The sequence below is a fragment of the Glossina fuscipes genome, unplaced genomic scaffold (genome assembly GCF_014805625.2).
Source record: "Glossina fuscipes isolate IAEA_lab_2018 unplaced genomic scaffold, Yale_Gfus_2 2, whole genome shotgun sequence".
NCBI classification, from domain to species: Eukaryota; Metazoa; Arthropoda; class Insecta; order Diptera; family Glossinidae; genus Glossina; species Glossina fuscipes.
The window spans coordinates 8,947,578-8,972,656 of NW_023998416.1; the positions used below are offsets into that span (position 1 = coordinate 8,947,578).

The 25,079-nt window shown below is 33.6% G+C and overlaps 1 protein-coding gene across 1 annotated transcript in view; it reads left to right on the top strand.

Annotated features, from left to right (window-relative positions):
• The first annotated feature begins 7,215 nt into the window (after window positions 1-7,215).
• The window catches only part of LOC119634256 (inactive dipeptidyl peptidase 10), a 46,568-nt gene continuing 28,704 nt past the window's right edge, over window positions 7,216-25,079 (top strand). Inside the window, exon 1 of the mRNA XM_038028330.1 lies at window positions 7,216-7,496. The gene's annotated coding sequence lies outside the window, so the exon portion shown is untranslated. The remainder of the gene's footprint in view (window positions 7,497-25,079) is intronic.

Below are 25,079 nucleotides of genomic sequence, written 5' to 3' on the forward strand. Positions count from 1 at the left end.
AAGATCACAATTCCGAAAAGCTTAGCTTATATATCCTTTTAAAGCATGTCACTATTATCTAAATTCTTCACGACATTCTTAATCCAGTTGCATGACGCAAATGCGCTATGAATGTGTGCTTGGTTTTCCTTTCCCCTTTAGAAGTTGAATCGACCAATTTTCATGAACCGTCAAGTTATCAATCGTGGCATTTTCGTAACAATATATTATTTCTGATAATAGAAAAACAAAACTGTTAGCGAAAGCAGGCAATGCAAACGTTATTATTGCTCCATATTCTCCGGTGTAATACTCCTTTAAGCTTCGGTCTAAAGTGTTTGAAAAATAGGTGAACGTTTTTTATTTCTATAAAAAATGCCAACAAATGGAAACATATAAGTTCATAAACGAATATGTATGTTTATGTACATGTACATGCTTTCAAGTTCGAGATAAAAAGAAGTCAAGGAGGAAGTGGCCGCCTTTCAGAAAATACTAAAATGATCGTATAAAGGTTGAATTAGAAACCTTCGTTGGCGTGTATACGGGCAATGGTGTCGTTAAGTTAATCCGATGCGAGATATGAAAATGACAACAGAAGACAGAGAAAACAGTCACGACTTTCAGCTAAACAATACCACGACCATGTATGCTCGTGTCAGCTTGGATTTATTTCAAGATCTACGCAAAATACGAACGCTCTGTAGTTTATTTGTTTGCGTATTCTTTCCTTACATCTATATTTATATATAAGTTTTGAGTAATTGTTTACAATGTTCCATGAGCGCAGAGTATATAGAAGGTGAAAGCAATGTTGCTAGCTACGATGACGATTTATGAATTACTAATCGCTTTTTAGATCTAACAGTCTATAGTTTATGCTTAAAAGAACTAGAAATATTATGGTGTCCGAACCATTTTCATTTAGATCAAAATTAATCAAAACATCGCAAAAATTGCTGCCTGTAGGCTGAATACGCATCGCATAAGAAAAGCTTGGTCTCTTACAAGTTTTTCTGGGTGCTGCATACAACCGCCGCATCAACTTAATAGATCCGTGTATCCACCACCATTCTCATTTTATCGGACTTTATTTCCGTTTTCCGCTATAATAAATTAGACAAATTTTTTCTATCTGCCATCGTGAATCATTGATTTGCTGTTTTCTAGAAGAAGAAGAAGAGAGTGGAAGAATTGAATTGAAACAATTTGCACATACAGGGACTTTTCAGCCCATAAAGACGAGGTGTTGGGAACAAAGTTGAACGAGAAGTGCCGAATATTCGAAAAGTGCACATACCCTATTTCAGCCTCTCGATTCTTCCTTTTGTATTAGCCCACTGGTACTTAACAGCTATGAAAAAGCATTATATCTTTTCAGTTCTGCAAGAGAAATGCTCGTCGATCACAGTGGATCCGAACTACTACTACTACTACTACTACTACTACTACTACTGCTATTAGTAGCTCAGAGTATATCTCTTGTCGTCGGTGATGGATATCGTCAGCATCTAACTTTTGGTGAACTTATGCTTCGTAGAACACTTACAAGTGCAAGTTGAATGCCAAACGCATGTGGAAGGGTCAAAGAGATAAATATTGCCGAGTTATTTTCATATAAAAATTAATAAAAGTCTTCCCTGTTCAAATGTACAACGGTCATGCCGAAGATTCCAGTAACCCAAGGCTCAATTTCTTAAGATAAAATAGACAGTGATTTGTTTTTCTCCACTGTCAGGCGGCGGCTGACCGCGAATATAACATTCAGCCGTGTATTCGTCCAAAATGGATTCAAGGTAGAACTGCATTTCAATACAATAGTTTACGGAACTGTTCATTCTCGAGTAAATTTCACGATTTTGTGCAGACATTCACTTACGAGCTCCTGTAAAAAATGATACAAAGACAGCTCTTTGTGAAAATCCACTGTTCAAATTTCTTTTTTTTGCTAGGACCGCGATATAAGACAAGATTTTTGAGTGTAGCATGGGTAGATATAATATATATGTGATACGCTGTAGTAATTTTGGAATGTCTATGATATGCAAAAGTCGTATCCAAGTCCAGCTGGATTTTTGCTGAATCGTCTTCAAGGCATAATTCGCATCTGGCCTTAAAGAGGAACAAATGTGTCGACCAGTGATGAACAACATTTTGAATAATCAATTTTTAGTTTTACCAAAAATCGCCACAAATTAAGGCATGTTCGCAATATGTAAAATTACAAATTTATGTATGTTTAGGTATTGGCCTATATGCCTATATGTGATCCCATTGCTTTGCTAATAATTTTCGCTTACTTTGGTTTGAATGTCTATCGACATAAAATATTTCGTCCTATTTACTTACAATTTTTGCACATTTATATACATTGACCTCTAGGTGCATATAAACTCGAATATATTCATGCTGCGCTTTGGCATTTTCACCGCCTCTGACGGTTTATGCATGAGTATATGCCATCGTAAGGTATGCTAACTTTATTATCGTAATTAAAATTTTTAGAATGATCTATAGAAAATCGATGATAATGGTCTTCAGTGCCTTTGGAACGACTGAGATGCAAGATAGCCCTTTATTATTTAAGCTTTCTTACAAAAGCCATAGGTATGTTATTTTATTGTATTTCATACATATTTACCGCCTCTTATATAAGTACCCCTCTGCGCGGTTAGTCAACACGTCCCTGATGCACCAGATGAAAAGCCGAATTAAAATATTAATAAATAAATGAAAAAATAATTCATACAATTTTAGTGTCCTACTGATGGTCGCTACACCACTGAGGTAGGTACTGCTAGTATTATTGATACATATCTTCTAATATTCTTTATGAAAGCAAAATTCGACGGACAACTAAACGACTTATGTTGGTTGGTATTCGCGATTCGTCGCTCACTTATCTATTTACGTTTTCTTGTACATATATATATATATTCTTCTAAATATATATATATGTATGTATAAGCATACAAACAAGCATACCATGCATTTATGCGCGTAGAAGACCGTATCTTTAATTTGTGCATATGTAGACACTCTGACGCTTGAAATTCGGTTTTGTCCTATTGTTTAAAAAAAAAAAACTTTTTTGGAACATTATCAAGTCATTTATTCGCATAGTTGGTCGCAATGTTCTCTTTGTTGCCTAGTCGCTTTAACGGCTCCCCCTCTATGTTCAGCCATCATGTTGCTTTTTCCTTCCTGCCTGCAATTCTATCCTGTGTTTTACTTTAAATTGATTTTTTGTTTTTATTGTTTTACATCTATCATCCATCCATTTATAATTTCATGGGTCAGCCTAAATATTTGCCTGAGCGTTTTATTTTTATGAAAACGTGACTATTATTTTTAACGGCATGACTAATTTTGTAATAAATTAAAAGAAAAGAAAAAAAATTAAAATGTAGTCCAAACTCCTTTTTATAGTTCGACAAAGAGATCCTCTCAAGCCAAGTGCTTGATATATAATAGATATCAATAGGGTAGTAATGTAAAAACCCTGCTTAAGATGTAAATGAAAATTTTCTTGAAAAATTTCTCTTACATCCTAGGCCTTATGTGTCTAATTTTTAAAATGAAACATTGTAAATAGTTAGTAATCTCCAGTGCGGTGAAGATGTAAGTGAAATTGAGAAATTTCCCTTACACGGCAAACCTTATATTCGTAATCTTAATCTTAAATTGTGGGCTTTGTAGCCAATTAAAGTTAATCTATAGAAAACAATTGCGCGACGTAAGTATCAGTTATGATAAAAAGGTTAAGTACTCCCCAACACAGCGAAGATATAAGTTAGTAGGCCTTATGTACCTGATCTTTAAGTTAAATTTTCGACCTTAAGGAGCCAGTTAAAGCTAATCGATTGGAAGTACAAGTATCACGTAGACACAGATGTAAGTTCGTAAGACTTGTGTGCCTGATGTTTAAGTTAACTTTTTTGACCTTACGGAGCCAATTAAAGCTAATTCATAGGAAACAAGTATCACATAAGTATCAATTATGATAAAAAGCTTAAGTACTCCCTAGCACAGCAAAGATATAAGTTCGTAAGCCTTATGTGCCTGATCTTTAAGTTAACTTTTCGACCTTATGGGGCCAGTTAACGCTAATCTATAGAAATCAAATGTGCGATGTAAGTATCAATTATGAAACATTCTAATTAGCTTGTAACCTTTAGTGCACCTTATATTACTGATCTTAAACCTAATCTCACTTAGCCAGTTAAAGTTAATCTACAGTCTTTGTTCCTAGGCAAAGGTGAAAATTAAAAATACAATTTTCGAAACATTCTTATTGCAAAAGACGCACTTATAAAAGCTTGAAAATGACACAACATTTTAAAATTTTAATCTTTTAAGTCGTAGGCATTGTCAAGGATAATCACATATGTCTTAGCATTAGTTAACTTTTGCCATTTGTTTAATACGTAACGCAGGCCGTATTATTCATGTTTACTTACTTCTTTGCCAGTATACATAAAATCATGTGTCTTACATAACGAATACTTTGATGCAAAATGGAGAACATGTAGATAATATAGAAATTATATATAGAGCATATGTATGGAATAAGCCCAGAAAATATAGTGGATTTCGTGATTATAAATACATATAAATTCGCTTTTCTAACGTAACCCCTAGATCGATTACAAGTAGAGTATATTTAGGTAATACAGAGAATGCGTAGAGAATAAGTAGAGAAAATATAGAGGGTCTTGTGTTTCGCTTCCAATCACCATAAATATTGGGCTTTGTCTGAAATTGTTTTTCAATTTTGATTAAGTTGAAGGGTTCATTCACCATGGATAATATGACCACCAGTTCCATTCTCTTATTATTATTCACTTAGCCAGAGAAAAAAATTCCAAGTTCTAAAGTTTTAAAGCCCTAATCTATGTAAGGCTATCGGCTTTACTCTACCGCACAAGAGATTTGAACACACGACTTTTGAATTGTTAGTCGAGATTCTTTGCCCTCTTGGTCACTCAAGCGAATGGTTCCATACCATTGGATGTGGCTGTTATATATAGCACCAAAGTCTATTCATTTTGTCTAATTTTTTGCAATCACTAGCAGGAAGCTTCAGATTTTCCATAAAATATTTGTATATATTTTTGATGATTCCGTCTGCCAGTCCCTGTGAACTAGTAGTTATTGCCGGCAGGTTGCCATTAAAATGGAAACCGATTAAAGGATTCATCCGTTGTACAGCTGTTCCTAAAACCAATTTTTGCTCATTACTCGCATCCTACAACAGCTATAGTGATACAAATTTTCATGTATATTCTGTGAATGATCCTCCAATGCTTATACAAAAATGCGGAAAAGCAGGACGCTCTCACCCAATACAATAACGAAATTAAATTTTTTTTTTTTTTTTTTTTTTTAAATGCTTTGGGCGAAAAATATTTGCCCACAACTGAATAAAATTTTTTTCTTTGTCATAATTATGACTTTAATAAGAATTTTTATTTTTTCATTAGTGTTTCTTTTTAGGTTTTTTTTCATTTGTTCATTAAGGCATCCGTTTCTTCTTTGTCCGTCCATTCATTCGTCTATTCATCTATACGTTCTTTATATCATTCGTTCTTTTAAACTATCACTTTCCGAATTATACGTCCCCTTATTTCTTCCTCAGTACATCCTTTCGTTGATCCTTGTTTTTATTTCCTTGTTTGTTCGCATGTAGTCACAGTCTCTCTCTGCCCGTTCTCTTTTGTATTCATTTGAACATTTATCCATTTCATCACCTATTTATCAGTATGTCGTTTTCTTCATATTCATTAATGCGTTCATTTTTCCACTCCTCGATACGTCCCTCTGTAACGTTCTTTTCCGCTTTTGTTCATTTATTTTTCCATTTGCTTGTCGTGCATCTGTACGTCTTTCCACATGTCTATCTCTAGTTCGGGCACTCATGCGTTTCAGGCCATTCATCCATCCATCGCATCTACTCATGTGTCCGTCCATTTTAAGTTTTATTCATCTAAAGTTTATCTATCTTTATACTAGTTCATCCGTCTCTCTGCCCCTGTCATATTTGTACATTTATTCACATATATGCTTTAACCAGTTCGTCCATCGAGCCGTACCTCCTTACTTTGTCTCTAGTCTAAGTACTACCTTTCCGTCCCTGCGTCTATTTCTTACTGCATCTTATTTTTATGCTCGACTTGACCATGATATGCGCCCGTTTCTATTGACACTTGTCTATTCGTAATCTCCTCCAATGTCCATCTGTCCGTTTCATATAAAAAATTACAAACAAAAAAAATAGAGAAATAAAATTCGTCACAAATTGTTAACTAATTATGAAATTCTCCGTCCCTTGATGATAACTTTATCACTCATTGAATTAACGAGAAGTAATATACAAGTTAACGAGTTGCAATCAAATGCGAAAGCCTATACAATACTAAGATAGCACAGTGGACGGTGCATGGTAAAATCATGCACAATAATTTCATACAATGAAAAGTTTTTATTTAAATTCATAACTAAGGCGCACTCTCTTTTTTATTTACTCTCCAATATTCTCTCTCTCTCTTTGATTCTCTTCTATAAATGTATTTGAATAAAGAGATTTTTCTGTTGCTCCTGATGCTTTTCGCAAAGCGGTAATCATCCGGAGCTTTCAGTCCCGGATTGGCTGTTGCTAGTTAATGGTGTTCAATACGAAATAAACATTTCATGGCAAGATTACTGAATGCCATAACACGGTGGTTGGCTAATTGAATTTGTTTTCCTCAATATACAAAAGCGGTTGTGAAACATTCTTACGATTAATCTAAAAAGGAGAAAATTATAACAAAAAAAAAAAAAAAAAAAAAAAAAAAAAAAGAAAGTTAATTGAATTGTTAAGCTGTACATATATGTTGGTGTATACGTGTACATGAGCGTATATTAGTGTGTATGTGTTGTCAAAAAAAAAAAAAAAAAGTTCATTTATAACGAAAACCACTAAATGGATTTTCAATTTTTTTCCGTTTTACTTGTCTTTAGAGCTGTGACATTGATGAAAGAATTTGTTGTGAGAAAAATGAATTTTTTTTTTTTTTCTTTCTTTTTTTATAGTTAATCATAAATGTATTATTAATTTACTTTAAGTGGAAGTAGTAATGTTTATTTTTATGAACATTTATATTAATATAAAAGCAGAGAATTTCATTTATAAAATTTCATTCATTTTACAAAAGAATACAAATTAAAAATGATGATGAAAAGCAGAAGAAGAAGTGAGATAATTTGAATATTACATAAAGTCCAAGTATATAAAATGAAATGTGCGTTTGTGTATACATATACACACATGTTACAGCGTGTAAGTGAGAATGTGTGTAAGTGTCTGTTGATTTGAAAGCAGGCATAACGAACGGCCGTTGCCAAAAGAAAAACAAAAAAAAAAAAAAAAAAAAAAATTGTGGGTTTATGAGCTACTATGCCACATAATGAGTTGCATTGAAGTTTTGTCCTGGAAGTATAGGTCTTCACGGGTGATAAGGAATTAAGCTATACAGGTTCGCAAAAATATATATATATTTTTTCAAATAATTATATTTTTTTAAAGCAAAGTATCCTTTTTCTTTTAAATATTATCATTAGTAAGAATATTGGGTTAATATCCTCTCATCTCTGATGCTCCACTTATAATTGTTTTCATTATTTGCGGTCTATATAAATTTATAAAGAGCATCGTGTGTAGAGCATCCTTGTAAGTTATTATTTATTTATTTTTTGATGTCTTTTTCGAAGTAAAATATATATATATATAAGTATGTAAGTACGCAACAACGTGTGCTGTGCTCTTGTCCAAAAGCCACCAAGAGATAGCGCGTGCTCTTACATTCAACCATACTTTGGATGGTAAATTAAGAGATTAAACGTTACTATACTTTGTATTCTAAGGTTTGAATGCTTATTCTTATCTGTCTAAGTACGTTTGTGTGTTGGTTGCGCATTTTGATTAATTCGAGAAGTCAGGCAAAACTCAGAAACCTTGCTAGCGAAACATTAATATTACATTCGTATATGTGTTATAGTTAATATGCAGAAGAGAGAACGTCTGTGCGTGTGTGCAAGTTTTATAATACACACTCTTTTCCTCTGATACGGATCTGTTAGTGTTATCAGTAACATGCGAATAGTACTAAGCGAAAAAGAAACAAAAAAAAAAAAAAAATGAAAAAGAAGAAGAAAAAAGAAGACAAAAACAGGAAAATTATAAAGTAGTGAATTCATGCATACTTATATATATAAGCACGTGTGTAACGAAAGAAAACAAACTGTTAATATTCGGGCGCCAATCTGTGCTATGTTATTTTTGTTTACATTTTGTTATTTTTATTTAATCAGAGTGTTGCAAAAAATTTCACTCGCTTCAAAATAAAATAATGATCTGTGGATATAATTGTTATTGGAAACTTTGCTTAAAAAATGGAAAAATATTACTTTTTTTTTTTAATTGAATAACTTCAGGTTTATCCTTTAAAAAAACTTCATATTTTACTTACATTTGAATTAAATAATAAATACATTTTAATTGAATGAAATTTTTCAATAAATGTCTTTTCGTTTATTTATGTCATTTAATAAAATAAAATGTCGAGAACAATAATTTAATATTAAATTCTTTTAGATCTTTTCGCTTAATTTAATCAGTTTTCCTCTTTACCTGTGTGTTTGTGCCTGTGTGCGAATATCCGTTTAGTTTAACTAAACCATATTTATTAATAATCATTGAACCATTTCTAATGGAGTATGATTGCTTTGTATTTATGCTTAAATTTCTCTTTGATTTTTAATGCATAGAAGCAAAAATCCATGTGTGTGAAGCTTTACGTTACGTATGACAAAAATTTCATATAAAAATATATATTTGAATAAGTTCTTCATACGTCATGTAAAGCAATATTACTATTGTTTGCGCTCGCTGGTGCATGCGAGCATAACTAACTGCATATGAAGAGAAATGCATTATAAGTAAGTATGCTAGAACTACGCTACGTGTATGTATGTGTCTGTATATATGTGTATGCGTACGTAGCTTCTGTGCATACAACAGATGTTTGCCATTGTGCCGCCTTTGTATGTTCACGTGTGGATCTGTATGCAAATGTCTAACATTAGAATTCAACAATGAGGGTATGTATGTGTGAATGTGTTTACATCGAGACAATAAGCTTTCCATATGAAAAAATCTAATCTTCGCACCAAAAAGGATTAATCGTGCTGGCAAACAAATCAACAAGAAAAAAAACAACAAAAGTTAAAAAGTAAAACAGATTGAGAAAGAAAACGTGTTCAGGCCATCAAACGTAAGTGAGTTCCTTTACCACGCTTTCTACTTTACCCTGCTGTCCTGGCTGTTATGATACTATTATGGTATACAATAAGTTATTGTAAAACTATTGTGGCTATCGAGCACGTAATTTTTTTAAGCTCAAGGTTCGTTCATTAATAAGACAAAGAGTTTTTCTGTATTTTTCTTAAATTTTTTGTGTTGTATGTAGAAAAGTCAGACTTGTTTGGGAAGCATAGAACTATGAAAAATGGAAGAAATTAGTATCACAGACTTTATTAAACATAAATTGAATATCAAGTATGCCTCCACCTGAAAAAAATTCAGTTAAGGAACCACCTTCTTGAGCAGATGTGTTTACTTCTTTTGTGTTTTTGTGTAGTAGATGCCGGCATCAAATTGAAATGAATTGATCCATAAAAATTCCATCTTATAACTCAGTAAACTAGTAGTAAAGTAGGTTTCATTAGATTGTTGATCGCAGTACTATCTTCAAATGGTATCGTTATTTTTTCTAAAACGGTACAGAAAGCATCAAATCCGTCTGGTCCGTGATTAACGAAAGCTATCACTGACTGCCTGGTTAAGAATACCACATCGCATCACTTTTCCGTTTTCCACTAAACTCAGGGAGTCAAAAAGCAGGTTGCATACTAACATGTGCACTGGTTCAGAGAGGATTGGCCAAAGTGGCTAACAAATTTGTTGTCTGGCGAGCAACAGAGTTTAGAATGTTCGATCAATTTTAATTACGTGCGGCGCGGAGGGAATAATATATTGGGCCATCTTCAGCTAACTGATGAGATGAGAACCTTTTCTTTTACGAAACAACATAGAGCTGAAATTTAGCTCTCGACTGTTGATTCACTGATCAACTGTGATTTAATAGGCGCCAAATGACCTCCAATGATCCTATGGCTGCCGTAATCGAGAATAAAAGTAGAATTCTATGTATTGGTATGTACTCCCTATGTATTGATATGCACTCCCCGAAGACCTGCACCCAGCAGTCAGGACTTCCTACCATAATTGCAACTTTGCATCCCTAAGAACTTTCTCGACGTAGAGATAGGTAGCTAGTCGGCTTCCGATCCCCATACAGGTTAAAGTTATACTATAAAAACTTTAGCATTAGTTTATACGGCTGTAGTCACTTTTGCCTTTGGACCATTCGTATAGTCCCGGTTGGTCAACACCAACCTATCCTCTCTTAAGATATATTTGCTGAGATGCTGCTTTAGGCACTCGGCTATTTTATCGGGTACAATTACCAACTACAATATAATAGCAGTTGAATTGTATTTTCCTCATACCAATAGTCTATGACGAACGAATTGCTTAAAGTAAAGCTTCTTCCAGCGTACGCCTAACCTATTTATGGGAAAACCCTGTCGCCAAAGTCCGCAGCCTTAAATCCTTCTTCGCCGGTCAAAGACCGTTACCACGAGGATCACCACGTGGAGGCGAAAGTCTCGTCACATCTATGCTCTCACAAAAGTGTAGTTTATCACCACATAGTAGAAGACGTGCTGGAACAATACACATGTAAATATAAATGTAAAGAAAAGCTAATCGTTTGATGCATGCACAAGCACTTGTCATTCAAATTGGATATCTGCATTTTGATCAGCGTTGAACATGAGCCAATTTTGCTATGTTCATCGTTTTGTTTGCCTATTCAGCGAAACGTTTCCTCAAGTTTTTCAAGCAAATAATTGCAGACAAGTTTGAAAATTCTGTTGAAAGTTTGTAGCAAACCTGTGTGTAGCAAATATGTGCGCTATAAGGGTATGCATGCATGTAACATCCAGAAGGCCTTAAGACAGATCGACGGTTCATTATTTCAATCAATTCAAAATCCAAGCTTGCCTGTCTGTCCGTCCGCCTAGTCGTCTGATATCTGTTCACGTGCCTTTTTATACAAGCCACAAATCGCATTTTTGAAGATACTTTCGTGAACTTGGGTACACCAACGAGTTTTGGTTCAAGGACGAACGCTATTGAAAATGGTTCGGATTACATCATTTATCGACCAGGTTCCTAATTGCAATTTTCAAAATTCTATGAGAAAAATGGTTTCCATTCTAAATTGACTTAAATATTTTGGATCAAATGCGGGAATTTTTCGGGCTTAATTTGGATCACGTCAGTTGGCGTTTTGGGCGTCCTCTAATACGAGATTTTCTATGAAAAGCATTTCTTCACAAGTATGTTTTTTTTGAAGAGACGGAGGGAATGAAATGATCATTCCATGTAGGTGACTATGATGTTTTTTCTTGTTTTTACTTTTCTTCTTAAGTAGTTTTATTTCCATTCTGAAGATAGTAAAGGCTTTACATAGGATTAAAAACTGAAAACGTACCATAAGTTGCTTAGCAAGATATGCAAACCAATTGATAAGGCGAAGCAAATTTAGGAACTTTGTATTTGTTTTGGTTTTTAGTTTATAGTTATCTAGAGGGCACAGTCACAGTGAGGTAGGTCCCAATTATATAAACTTTTTGGCACGTCAAACCAACTGGTAGAACGGAAGAATGTCTGACTTTTTTACTTCTTCCTTATTTTTAGCTCAGAGTTATTTGATCCATAGCCCGCGTACGGTTATATAAAAATGTAAGGATGCGAAATCGCTTAATCTACCTCTTAACAAGTAAAACAGCTATAGTACGCCACGTGCCACTATTAAATATCCTGCATCACCCTATAGTTGAACGACTTTTTAAAGTAAGGCTTGTATGTTAAGTGGTTGAACGATTCGCAATAGAATTCGTGCTTGGACTAAAACCTGTTGGTGTACTAAATTTGATCAAAATAACTGAAAAATAACAACCTACGGGTAAAACGTAAGATAGCAGAACAGACGGAAGGACAGACAATCTTACATCTATGCGAAAAGCGATTGGTATAATCAAAGGTGCGTCCATCGCAAGTTTTACTGAGCGCTGCACACATCCTCAAAGCTTAATAAAGCCTTGTACCGCAAGTGGTGTAAAGTATAACAATTTTCGATAACTGGATGGACGTGGCTGATTTTTTGCTTTTGTACAGGTATAAACAAACGCCCTATGTTAGAATATACGCGGAAAAGTCATTGTTCTATCAGAATTTATCTATCCGATATCATAATTTTTGCGGAAAGTAAATCCACATTAAAGCTAAACCATTTCATATAAACTATAAATAAACTGACAGGCACTGTCAACTCTGGAGTATTTCTCTGCTTTGCTTTTCTGTTTTCAATTTTATAAAGAGTGTTAGAGAATTTCCATACCGGAGAAAGCAACTCTGTTCCGAAGAACCTTCACAGACCGGCATTAACGTTGTAGCTCCTTTTTTTTTCTTGATTTTTCGCTCATAACTTGAATTTGATTGAAAATCCTCTCGATTTAATATTCACTTGTGGTTGAATGCAATTTTCCGCGAACTTCTACACGAACGTAAGATTGCGAATTCAGTTAAGCCTACATATATATACTAATAGACCAGTATGGACCATAGAATTTTCTATTTCTTTTTATTCACTACTTCATTATCATTACGTGGCTGGTTCATTTGAAATAATAACGAGATTGAGCACAAGTTATAGAAGAGACTAAAATGGTCCTTTTCACCTTTTCATTAAGTTAAGTTCATCGTAGTCATGGAGGTTATATTTTATTTTAGTTTTCAACAGAAGCCATTAACATCTCCAACAACGACTTTTCAAATAGCGTTAAGTTTATGTTAAGCTGTTTCATGACGTTTCGTCTCTCTGGGGTACCTCTAAATATATTCTAAATGTTAATTCCCGCTATGCCCTATCTTCTGAAACCGTAAGTTGATTAGAAAGCTTATGACGGCGATTCGCTATTTTCTTAACAATTTATGTATTTTTTACATATTTTAAATGCTATGTGGTATCTCCCAATGGGGACTTTTCGCTGCCCTAAAGTACCTCAAATAATTTGAATTCAATCAAATGTTTACCATTAAAGGTTACTTCGCCTTATTTTGCACAACTTTAGAAATTTCGAGTTTTGAAACGTCTGCGACGGTTACTAATGACTTCTCTTTTGCATCGTCTTTCAATAGTTTAACGAAAGTTATCGAAAGTCATTCTTGATGCTGTAATCGCCGAAACAACTTGGCGGACGAGTAATCGGCAAGTGTAAGGTAATCAAAGTCAATGCTGCCTCTCGCTTTAATATCCAGACAAAAAATGACTTAATTTTCTGGTCTTTGTTGTCGATTTTTCATTTAGCCACTGTTAGTATTTGTACTTTCTGGTCATTCTGTTCTTACGGGGACCTTCGGTTCGAAAGCAGTACTTAGGCATTTTAAAATTTCTTGCATCGTTTTATCAAAAAAAAATTAAACTACATGTATAGTAGTTGAGCTTTAGTGTCTGCAGTTTTTTCATAGATCTATTGATTTATTTATGTGATTGATCTTGATCGGTCATGCAGAACGTTACTGCATTTATTCATTTATTGAGTAAGTTTAAGAGCGCACTTATAGAAAAATAGTAGTAGTTGACTACTAAAGGGCGGATAATATTTGTGCAAATCTTTCTTGCATTTTTTAAAGCTTAACCTACACTAAAGCAAACACAAATATAAAAATAAAATATTCACAAATGACTTGAAAATTTCAAATCGTCGCCAAAAAACGTAAAAGTTATTCAAGAATGAAGAGCTTTAAGAATTGCAAATTTTGTTTTTACTTTCAAATGGAAATGAAAAATGAATAACATACGTACACACATCCAAACGTAGTAGTATGTGTATATATATATATATATGCATATCTATAATTGCATAAGAGACTATGATTTACAAAAAAAAAAAAACAACCAAAAAAAAACAAAAAAAAAAAAAAAATAAAAAAAGAAAAGAAAAAAAAATATAAAAACAAGAACAAGTACGTAAAAGAGCTCTTACCGTTACTAAAATACTTAGAACACTTTTACCATTAGAACTATTACGATGATGACGATGATCATAATGTTTGTTATAACGACAGAGATTAAGAGTCGCTTGTCATTGTCGTGTTGTTTTGGTCGGTTAGTGGCTGAAATTCATTATAAATTCAATAGGGTATGTTGTGCAGCGTTGCAAGTCTAGCGAACGGCGAGGTAAACACGCTAATGTTAATGTAATAATATAATGCTCGATGACGAACGCGGCAGTCTTGCCTTGGGAATGACAGTTGCGTTGCTAAAATGCATTCAATGTTAGGTCCAAGGTAAAATGACATAGACTTTGCCAATTTTTTGCTTCTTATTATTATTTTTGGTTTTTTTTGTTTTTTTTTTTTTTCTCTCGTTGTTTCTTTTTCATTCACTTCACTTTTAATGTAATTTAGGTAATCAACGATGAGATTTTTCTTTTCTTTTTTTTTCCCTTTTTTAATTTTCATTAGTATGGGATGTGGGTATGTTAGATTTGTAGTGTCAAATATGCATTAGTGAAACATTAAAGTACTTACACTATTAGATAATTGAAGATCGCTTTCTATTCATCCTTTATATATTCACACTCGAGCCGTGACAGGACTTAGGGAAGAAAGCTGATGATTGACAAATCGAGTTTTATTCTGATGCTCGTGGGTAAAGTTTGGCAATTTATCCACAAGCAAGCTACGATGATAGATAGATAGAAGATATCGGAGTTAAATTTCATCCTTTTTTTTTGCGAATGTCTTCCTAAACGTTTAAGAAGGTTTTCAATCAATAAAACACTTTAAGTCTCTTATGCAAATATAGGATATTAAAGAACTACTACTCTACATGGATTTTCCTTTTGTTAGAAGCTTCACCGACAAGTGAAAGAGAGAGAAGAGATTCTCACATTATTAGTAACATCCAGAAAGACGCATCAGAGACCAGACAAACTTTTTGAAAATTTGATCAACGTCCATTTAACCGTTTCCGTCCACCTTTTCTTCGACGGAAAGTTCACGACCCTAGAAATGAAGATAGAAAACTTTAAACCTACCGCAGGTGGAAAAACCAAAACAATTAACAAAATATTCTAGAATTTTGATGTAAATAATGAATATATATATAAATAATCGAAAAATTATTGAAAAATGTTGGCGCAGCTGGAGAACGGGGCTTGTCGTTTCGTTTGTGAAAGCCAGCATTATGCATCGCCTGACCGAGTTTGCATATTTTCTTTGATTAGCGCAAGTTTTGAACTCGATTTAATCTTAATCATGTGCTCGGCTTTCTGCCCTTTATAGGGGGCTCAACATCCTATAATAGATTAAAGGAGAAACAAGAAATTTGTCATGTACTCTTAGTTGAATCGTTCTGAACATGTCTGTCCGTCTGACTGTCCACTTTGTATGCGCCCATGAGAAGGTGCAGTTTTTAAGATATTTCGTTGACATTCAACAAACATGGGTATGTGTTGGGCCACCCATGAATTCCATAGCAAACGGATTAGATTGATTCATTTCTACGACGTCTCTTTTTATTGAAAAAGTCGTCACATTTTCAATATTTCTTCCGAGAAATTGTGCAAAGAGAGTATCCCGATAATGATTAAATGAATGTGAAAAGTTTTACGCCGTGTGAGACTATTTTTTGAACTTCTCTCATGCCTACAGATTTCATAACAAATAAGCTTCTATTTAGCAATAATTTCCCATTTCCAGTCTTTTATAATGAAAGACAGCTCAAAATAGTGATTTCCTATAAAAATATAAATCCCTCGCGTGTAAGAATTTTCAGAAGAGTAAGTCTTTATATGATAAGAAAGTCTAATGCAAACCTTCCTCGCTTGACACGCCACTTGTAAGGGACGGTATAAAATTTGCGAACATTATGACACAGGGGTTGAAAGAAGACAATTTCAAAAAACCGGTTCTATATTTTTTTCGACTGATTTTTGCTGAAAACTAATTTTGCGATCGTCCACACTATTTTTTGAAAATATATTTTTAACTTTTAAATTTCATCATATAATGTGTTTAACTAAATATTTTATTTATTTATTTTGTTTTTTAAAAACACTTGAAGTTATCTGACTTTTTCGTTAGCAGCAAACATATGAAATAAAGTTTAAAAATTGGGTGGGGAGGGAGGAAGAAGAAAGCTTTACAATTCAAGATTTGGTTTCGATAAAACACAGTACACATTGCGTTGATTTACATTATTTCAAGGCATCGCATAACACGATTCCGCAACAGCACGAGTAATTTTTCGATACAATGGTATATGGCCGGTATATGACGTTTTAGTTTAAATGGAAAATTGAAAAAAAACGTTTCGTAGAAACGATTCGCTACATAGCATAGTGCGAATTAACTATGTTAAGCTTGGTACGCTTTTATTTGCTATTTTTTTTTTTTTTTTTTGATGCAAACAGATGAAGAACAATAAGTTCTTTTCATTATACAAGCGCACTTATAAGTTTCTTATAAAATTCTCATGATTTTACAAAATCCTTTATTTCCACTAAATTCTTAACATTTGATTTTAGTAAGCGAAATGCTGTTTAAGAGAATTTTATAGGTTTTTAAAAAAATCTCGGGCACACGGGCATTATCATGAAGAATTTTATGACACTTTACTCGATTAGTTTTGTTAGAAACAAGTTTGCCGTTTCAGCAAATGATGCATCAAAAAAAATTGTTCCAGTATATGCTCAAAGAAACAAAAAGAAAGTGTATTAAAGAATGGCTTAAAAAGGCAGAATTGTAATAACTTTGTTCATATGAAAACTGCTTCGTGGCATGGTTTACTAACTTTAAATGCAGTTGTTAAAGCATTGAATTGAAAATTCCACGATACTCCTGCGGACGATCGTAAATTGAAAAGAAATCGATAGAAGGACTGCGAATGTGTGTGCGTGTAAAGAACATTTTATTTATACATTTGCATATGAAAGGCAAATGGATATAGTTTTCGTTAACAACAATCGAACGAAAACGAGAAACGTGTCTTGACTGTAAAGCCAGTTTGCAGTTTACAGTGTGCAGTTTTTTCATTGAAAATTGATATTAATGTTGTGCCACTTCCAGATAATGAATCAAACACGGCTCCATCGTCCGTAATACCCTTAAGCCTAATAAGTGAATCGAAAAGCAATTACGATAAAAAAAAGGTTATACGGCATCTTTGGTGGTGCAACTTGTTTTTGGATGCGCATGAAATGCTTTATTCATCATGATTACGATGAATGGAGAAAATTATGCATATTGATGAACGTTTTCTTTAATATAAAAAAAAAAAAAAACAAAACAATATCGACTTAAAAATCCATGAAGCTGATTGAAAGTTGTATGAAATTAAAAAAGAAAAAAAAAAAAGAAAAGAATTGCTTTGTTTTCTAATTTCCAAAGAGGAGGTGGCTGTAAGAAAAATAATTTGCGTGTAAAGAGAAAATTGAATGCGAAAGTAGAAGATTTGCAGTCCTTGGCAAATCATGCATAAAGCTTTTTAAATGCATCATTGAACCAGTGCAACGAATAAGTGCAACGCCTTTAAAGAAACTCTTCGAAATAAAATTATGCAAATAAACGCATGTATTATATATGTTGATATTGTCAAAAAAATACCGCAACCATTTCATCAAAAATTCCACGGGATTTGATTCAGGAGTGTAATCAATTCATCGATTAACGTATGCAGTTTTTTCAGCCAGATGAAGGTTTCATAAAGTCTAAGAAGCTATTTCCCGATTCATACAAAAACACTTTTGGCATATCTCGTTGATTTAACGAATATGTAGCAAAAAAACTTATAAGCAGTAGGTCTAATTTCTACACTGCCCTACACCACTTGTGCTACACGAGTATGTTAAGTTTATGCGGATGTATACAACATTCAGAAGGACTTGAGGCAGTTCCATCTTATATCATATCGATTTAAGCTTATCTGTCCGGCTGTCCGCGTTGTTTTCTTTTATTCAACATACAGATCGCAATTTTTGAGATATTTTGATGAAATTTATTACACCGACAAGTTCGGGCCCAAAAACGAACTTCATTGAAAATTGTTCTGAACGGGCTACTTTTTCGACTACTTTTCATATAACATCTTTTTTTTAAAAGTCTATATGTGTAGAATTGTATTAAGTAAAGCGGTTTATAGAGTATTTTGTGGTAGACCTATTTTCCTTTTGAAAATCCTTTTAAATGTTGTCAGTGTGTTCTACGCCCACTTGTGTCATTTTTAATAATCTGCGTGCAAGAACTTACAATCCGGAAGAACGTTTACTTGCCTCGCCGACACTGACATGGATGGCAGATGGACGAACAAACATGCTAAGCTTGATTTATAACTTTTTTTTTAAATTTTTAAAATTTTTTTCGTATGTTACAAGCACATTAACGAAATGTCTACATTTTCATTGCAATTCATGCGATTTTCACAGCACTTTGACTTTTCTATTTCACTGACATAATATATTGCCTTTAAGTTATCTGCTATCGGTTCAGGTTATTTGAAATCTTTTCAGATATAATTTAGCACGACAGTGTGGAGAGGTTTACGATTAACAAATCACCGATAAACTGTTGCGTTCGGTAGAGCAGGGCTGCCACAATTTTGTCGTTTCAAAGGCAGTAATGAACGGCATGAGATGAAATTTTATCGAGCTAGTAATATGTATTTATTGTTAGAGGCATCGCCTCTTTGTCAACCCCGGGAGCTCCAAATCACCAAAAAGTGCTGTCAAATCATACAAAAAATATTCTTCCTTTCAGGAAATCAACCTCAGTCGATCGACTGTGCTGGATAGAAAAATGCAGAAATTTTATTAGAAAAGCATATGATTGTCGGCATGACATGTCGGGTGATCACATTTTTGGCCTTCTTAGCAATCGAATATCGTACCAAGACTAGTGACGTCTTGATGTGTAAATAAGTTATGACCTATCTTTCCGTTCAAAAGAATAGTAAAATATATTATATAAATGGTACATTTTCGCCATTTTTATGATAAACTATGAGTTTCGGTACCGTAAGGACATTTGGCTTTTTAAGGTTATCTACTTGAGCAGGAATATTTCGATATCATAATAATTAGGTAGTGAGCCGTTGCTTAAGATAAGCATTAATCAGAATCAGTTATGTGCTGTTAACGTTTTCTGGATGGGATGCAATAAGAGGTCAAGCGTCATTGTTGTGTTGAAAAATCAAGTCTCCGGGTATAACACCCGCTTTGCCTACCTTTTCTCGGCGATAAATTCTTTTGGCCGATATAGATCATAACCCGTTACATTCAAATAATGTCCTTAATGAGACTGATCAGCGTACTTTACTTTACCAACGATTTTAATGATTCCCCTAAATATGGTTTTTCGTGTTTTCGCTATTGTAACGTGTTCACCTGACTTCACCCATTGACATAGAAAACTACTTTCCTTCGAATCCATTGAGAAAACTTGCTCGGGAGAGTTCGACTGTTTCAAAAGTCCCGAAACCATTTTCTGGCGGCACTTCAAATACACTAATGAAAATTTAAAGTTTAGATATCGGAATCACTGACGATCTTGTGAAAAAGCCGCTGTTTGAGAAATGCTTTCTTTGAAGAACCGGCGACAACTTACTTATACGAATATAACTTCCTTTTTTGTTTCCTAACAAACCAAAGAAAAGTTGATCGCTGTGAATGAAGAAATTCTAGAAAATATTTCGAGAACGAAACTTTCAATTATCTATATTGGTTTTATAAGTTGATATGTAACGGTAAAGTTATCTTTTGATTTGTTTAGGCGTAAAAATCAAAATTATTTGATTTGTTTTTTTTTTTTTTTTTTTTTATTTCCTATTATATGTCAACATATGCTCATAGATATATGTATGTATTGCAATTTCTCTTTGTTTACTTTAATACGTAAACGTAACGAAGTGGGAGTAGCAGTCACTAGGGCTGACACATTGACACGATGACGTCAACTAATGTGTAAAATGCATTGCGATGAACGGGAGCCGCAATAGAACAACATTTATCACGCAATCCAACAAATAAATCAAATGAACTGAGGAAACCTGTACATATCCATTACATGCACATATACGAGTACATTTAACTTCATTAAGTTATATATACACGTGTGCTTGCTTACTTATACTTAAACGTTCACTTTTTGATATGAATGCATTTTTCAAGTATAAAATAAATGCCGGAAGAAAATTTAAACGGAAACTAAGTGAAATAAAATATTTATTATATAAAATTTCGTATTATTTTTTCGATTACGCGGGCATGCATGCATGCCTATGCCAGTCAGTAAATACGAGCTAGTAAATAATATGGGGAGTTATCATAAAAATAATAACAAGGTCACTAACATAACGTGAACTAACTGTTAAAAAGATTTGCCGCGACAACCACATACTGACCTGACCTACACACGCCAACACGTCTAAAGTGCAACAGCAGTGCAGTAACAATAAAAAAACAAACAAAAAAAATTTTTTTCATGCACTTAACACGATCAACGCGATAATAGCACCCTTTGTAAGCATTATTATCATTATTATGATTATTATCATTATTATTATGGTGTTTTGTCTCGACCTGATAATTTTTGTCTGTTTTATAAAATAGAATACAATATCTTATCAGAGTTTGGGCGTGTGTATTAATTTTTAATTTTTTTTTTTTTCGCCTTGTTTCTAAAAGCCTGTCAAGAGTATTCCATAAATCATTATTTTTCAATCTCTACGTTCTGTTTGCTAAAATCATTCTCAAGGAATTATTGTTATACTAAATCCTTTCCTTTAAGTGCACATTAAATAAACGGATGTTGTTCGTTTTCGTTTCACTCCAACAAGTGCAATAAGCTAGTGCCGGCTTTTATTTTATTAAACACACATTTGCATAAACTAAGATTATTACACTATTTTTCTAAGTAAATACATTTGCGCAATATTTCGCATGTGTTCAACGATTCATCCGAATATGTAAAGGTACAGATTGCTAGACATTAAGTAGTGCCACGGAAAAAAACCATTTTTATATAAATTATTATTATTTTTTTTTTTTACTATATTACTATTATGTTATTTTAATGTTTGAAAAACTACTTAAAAATTTCATATAGAAATGAAGAAAATATTTAAAAAAAAAAAAAAAAAAAAAAACTTTAAATTTAATAAAGAACTTTACGAAGAAATCTTTTTTAAAGCAAATATTAATCTTAAGTATGCATTAGAATAAATTCGGAATATATTTAATTCGGTCTGGTTGTCATCAAAGGGAATGCTTGATAGCCGAATCAGTTATTTTCATTATGATCTTATTTACCACCTGAGACCTTATTCTTCTTCATATCAAACATCCGTACCTGTGCACACCAGCTTAGATTCAGTTACGAATTATGGAATGCATTCGTGGACAATTCCGATGTACTTTCGTTTGACCATACACTGGTTTACACCGATATTCTACGCTGGCGGCGATCTGGTCTCATTATCTATTATGCTAGCTACCAATCCTTCCGGTCAGCGAGTCTTATTTTGCGTCTATTGGTTCATGTTCCATCTCCTCGGATATCCACTATTCTATCATATCGACCGCATGTTTGTCTGCTTGCACATCTGTTCCTCTACATATTTTAACCAGTCAATGCGTGTTATACGTCCTTGTGTTATCTTCCATGATCCCAAGAATGCCGTCGCTCGATGATCTATCCCTTCACCTCTTGCCACTATTCCACTTTTCATTTCCTCTTTTCGATTCCCACCGGTCGCTATCTCTTTCTTTCACTACGCTCTTCTGTTCTGTTGTGGTTTGCTCCATTTGGTCCGATGGTCTGTGTGCTTCGTTTATATATTTCTTGCTCTATTTCCACAATTGCCTCTTAGTTTGCCCCCTTTCTCCGCTAATTTGTTTGTGCAGTCTGTGCTTCCGTATTTCATGTTCCCATCTTTTGGTTAGATCGTTGGCCATCTTCTTCATTTGTACACACCTAATCATTTAATTTTTTATTGCCTATGTGTTTTTATATTCTTGGACCATTCATCGTCCGCTTTTTTTTGGCTACGTGTCAACCTATGCTTCCAACAATGCATCTATGCATCTAGTAAGCGCATACGCCTCAGTCTTTTCGTCTCGTTAACTTAATTTTTTTATTTATTTGTTACGTTCATTTGATGGCTCAATTGAGCATTTGAGTTCAAAAATAGTTCGCCTACGAACCTGCTTACTATAGGTAGAAAACTGAGATAATTTGAAAAAGTCCCATAGATTCTTATTAATGTTCTACACAATCAACAACAGATTTAAGTTTCGAAAAGCTTTTGAATTTCAATTAGAAACGTTCAGAGCGAATGTAGTTATAATGGAAGTCCGTGAAATACGGCCTGAGGTCGCGTTATGTATGTATCTTGAAACGCCGCAACATTTTCTTTCTTTTCTCAAATCATATGAAAACACATTTCATTGTAAGCCTTCGTCTCTCACTTGACATTTATATCAAATTTATATTACGGTAACCAAATACTTATCGTAATGGCAGTAGCAAGTGTGTAATATATGTTGGTGGGAGGAATCTACATAACGTGTAAAATGGCTGACTCAGATTACATTACGATCAGTTGCGAATAATAAATATGAATAGATGGGTATGTTGCATTTATATAATTGCGAACATGCATGAAAAGGAAGCAACGAAACGAATTCGTATATAATACGCTTACATACATATGTATAATGTGCATATAATAATATATTTTTAAATGTGAACTCAAATCCAAGGCATGCTCAAGTGCCTTAAAACGAGCCTTTTACTAAACCTTCAGTTGTAATACACAATAATCATCTCAAACAGTACAAGAACAAGTAAAGGTTACGTTCAATGCACATTCGAAAAAAAAAAAATTCATACATGCAACTATACACCTACATGCACATATACATATCTATGTATATGCGCTATATACGCGTGTATGCGGTTATAGAATTAATCGCCATAGGAGTCTTTAACTTTACAGTTTTTAAGCCAAGTACGCTTGTAGATGCGTGCAGTTGCACGACCATCATCGCGGGGTCATTTTATCCATTACATAAAGAAATTATTTTATCGTTTTCTTGATCAACTGGGTGTGCTTTATATTCCTTGCTTGCCTATTTAAAGGACAAATATCAGGATAACTTTGCGTAACTCTCCGTAAAACTATAGCGAATTTGCATAAGTAAAATTTTAATTAAGCAAAAACTTGTACCCTGCTTCAAGTGTAATAATTAGTACTCACCATTAGCTTTCTTACGATACTTTTTTTTTTTTTTTTTGATTAGTATTCTACTCTCTTTTATATGGATGTCGTATTGCTAGCGTAAGTTGGTAGCATCTTCCCTGTAATGGTGCAAAGTGTATCGACCTATTTACATATCAGCCGCTGGCCAGAATTATTTAAAAAAAAAAATAAACATAATGATTATAGGCATCTGTACACTATTTACAATTAAACCAAGTCCGAAGAAGGGAGTTTTGGCATTAACGGTATTGCAAATATGTTTATTTCACGCAAGTCCATCTTTTTAACTTGACATTCACCCAATAGATGCGAAACGTTACAGGAAGACACTGATTTGTCTGTAAACAACCCGGAAAATATTTTGCATTCTCCTTTGATTCACCTAAGCTACCAGTATCACAATTGCACATTAGAAGCTGGATATGCAGTGATCAAATTAATGATCGCATTAATACGAAAGTTTCGAACGAAATCATATCATTTAAAGGGTCATACGAAGTAGTATCTTGCTCTTTGAAACACTTCCAGACCATGACACTTGCCTAAATAGATGCATAACTTTGGCCTTAAGGCAATTGAAAATTGTTCAGTGCAGCTATAATAAAATAAATATCATTGATCAAAAATGTACATTATCAGGATATTAATTCTTACCATCCGTCTGAGTGATCGAAGGCCAGAAATCTCGAACAGCAACTCAATGATCGTGGGTTCGAATATCAAGTGCGGTAGAGTTTTTAATAAAAGCCGATACCCATAGATGCTTTAAGAGTTTAGTCTGACAATTTATTTCTCTGCCGAAATTAATAATAATAATAATAATAATAATAATAATAATTCTTACCAATCAGAGTCGATCCGGAAAGCCAATTTCTTTTATATCCCCCTTATTGAACGAACTGTTTTTCAATTTATTTAATTCAAATAACATGCAATAAAAAAAAAAGTGAACTTGCTTCACTTTCAAAGTAAAGGCCACGTATACGTACCTCAACGTTAAGAAAAAATGTAGGATCCAAGTGAAAGCTATAAAACTACATAGACAAGAATTTCAAAATCATCAAAGCCGAGTAATCATCAGTCTTTTGATAATTATGATTGAATCCATAGACATGATCTAAGGTCGTATTTTCTGTATATCACATATCTTGTGCAATTTAAGATACATTTTTACATGACATGTCACAGCTTGACCGGTAATTAAAACCCATTTTCGAAAATTCTACTTCATTTGTCTACGTGTTTTTAACAATTGTATGTTTGTAAGGTAAAAATTTTGAAATCAACTTCAAGTTCTAAATTAAATTTTTTACAATTTGGGGCAAAACAAATAAAAATTAATTTTTTTTGTAATTCTATTCGCAGCCATTAAGCGAAATAACTGATTTTCAAATTTAATTTGATGAGGCTAATAAGGAAGCATTCCAAAGTCAAGTTTGTTTTTCTATGCAGAGATTCTGTTGCGTAATGGGCATTTCAAGGCACCAAGAGATAGGCCGGGGCACGACAGATGAACAGGCAGAAAGAAAGAAAGAATGACAGACAGATAGACAGAGAGAGAGACACCTCCATTGTATTTCAAAATATCCGAGTACTCTTCATGGACGC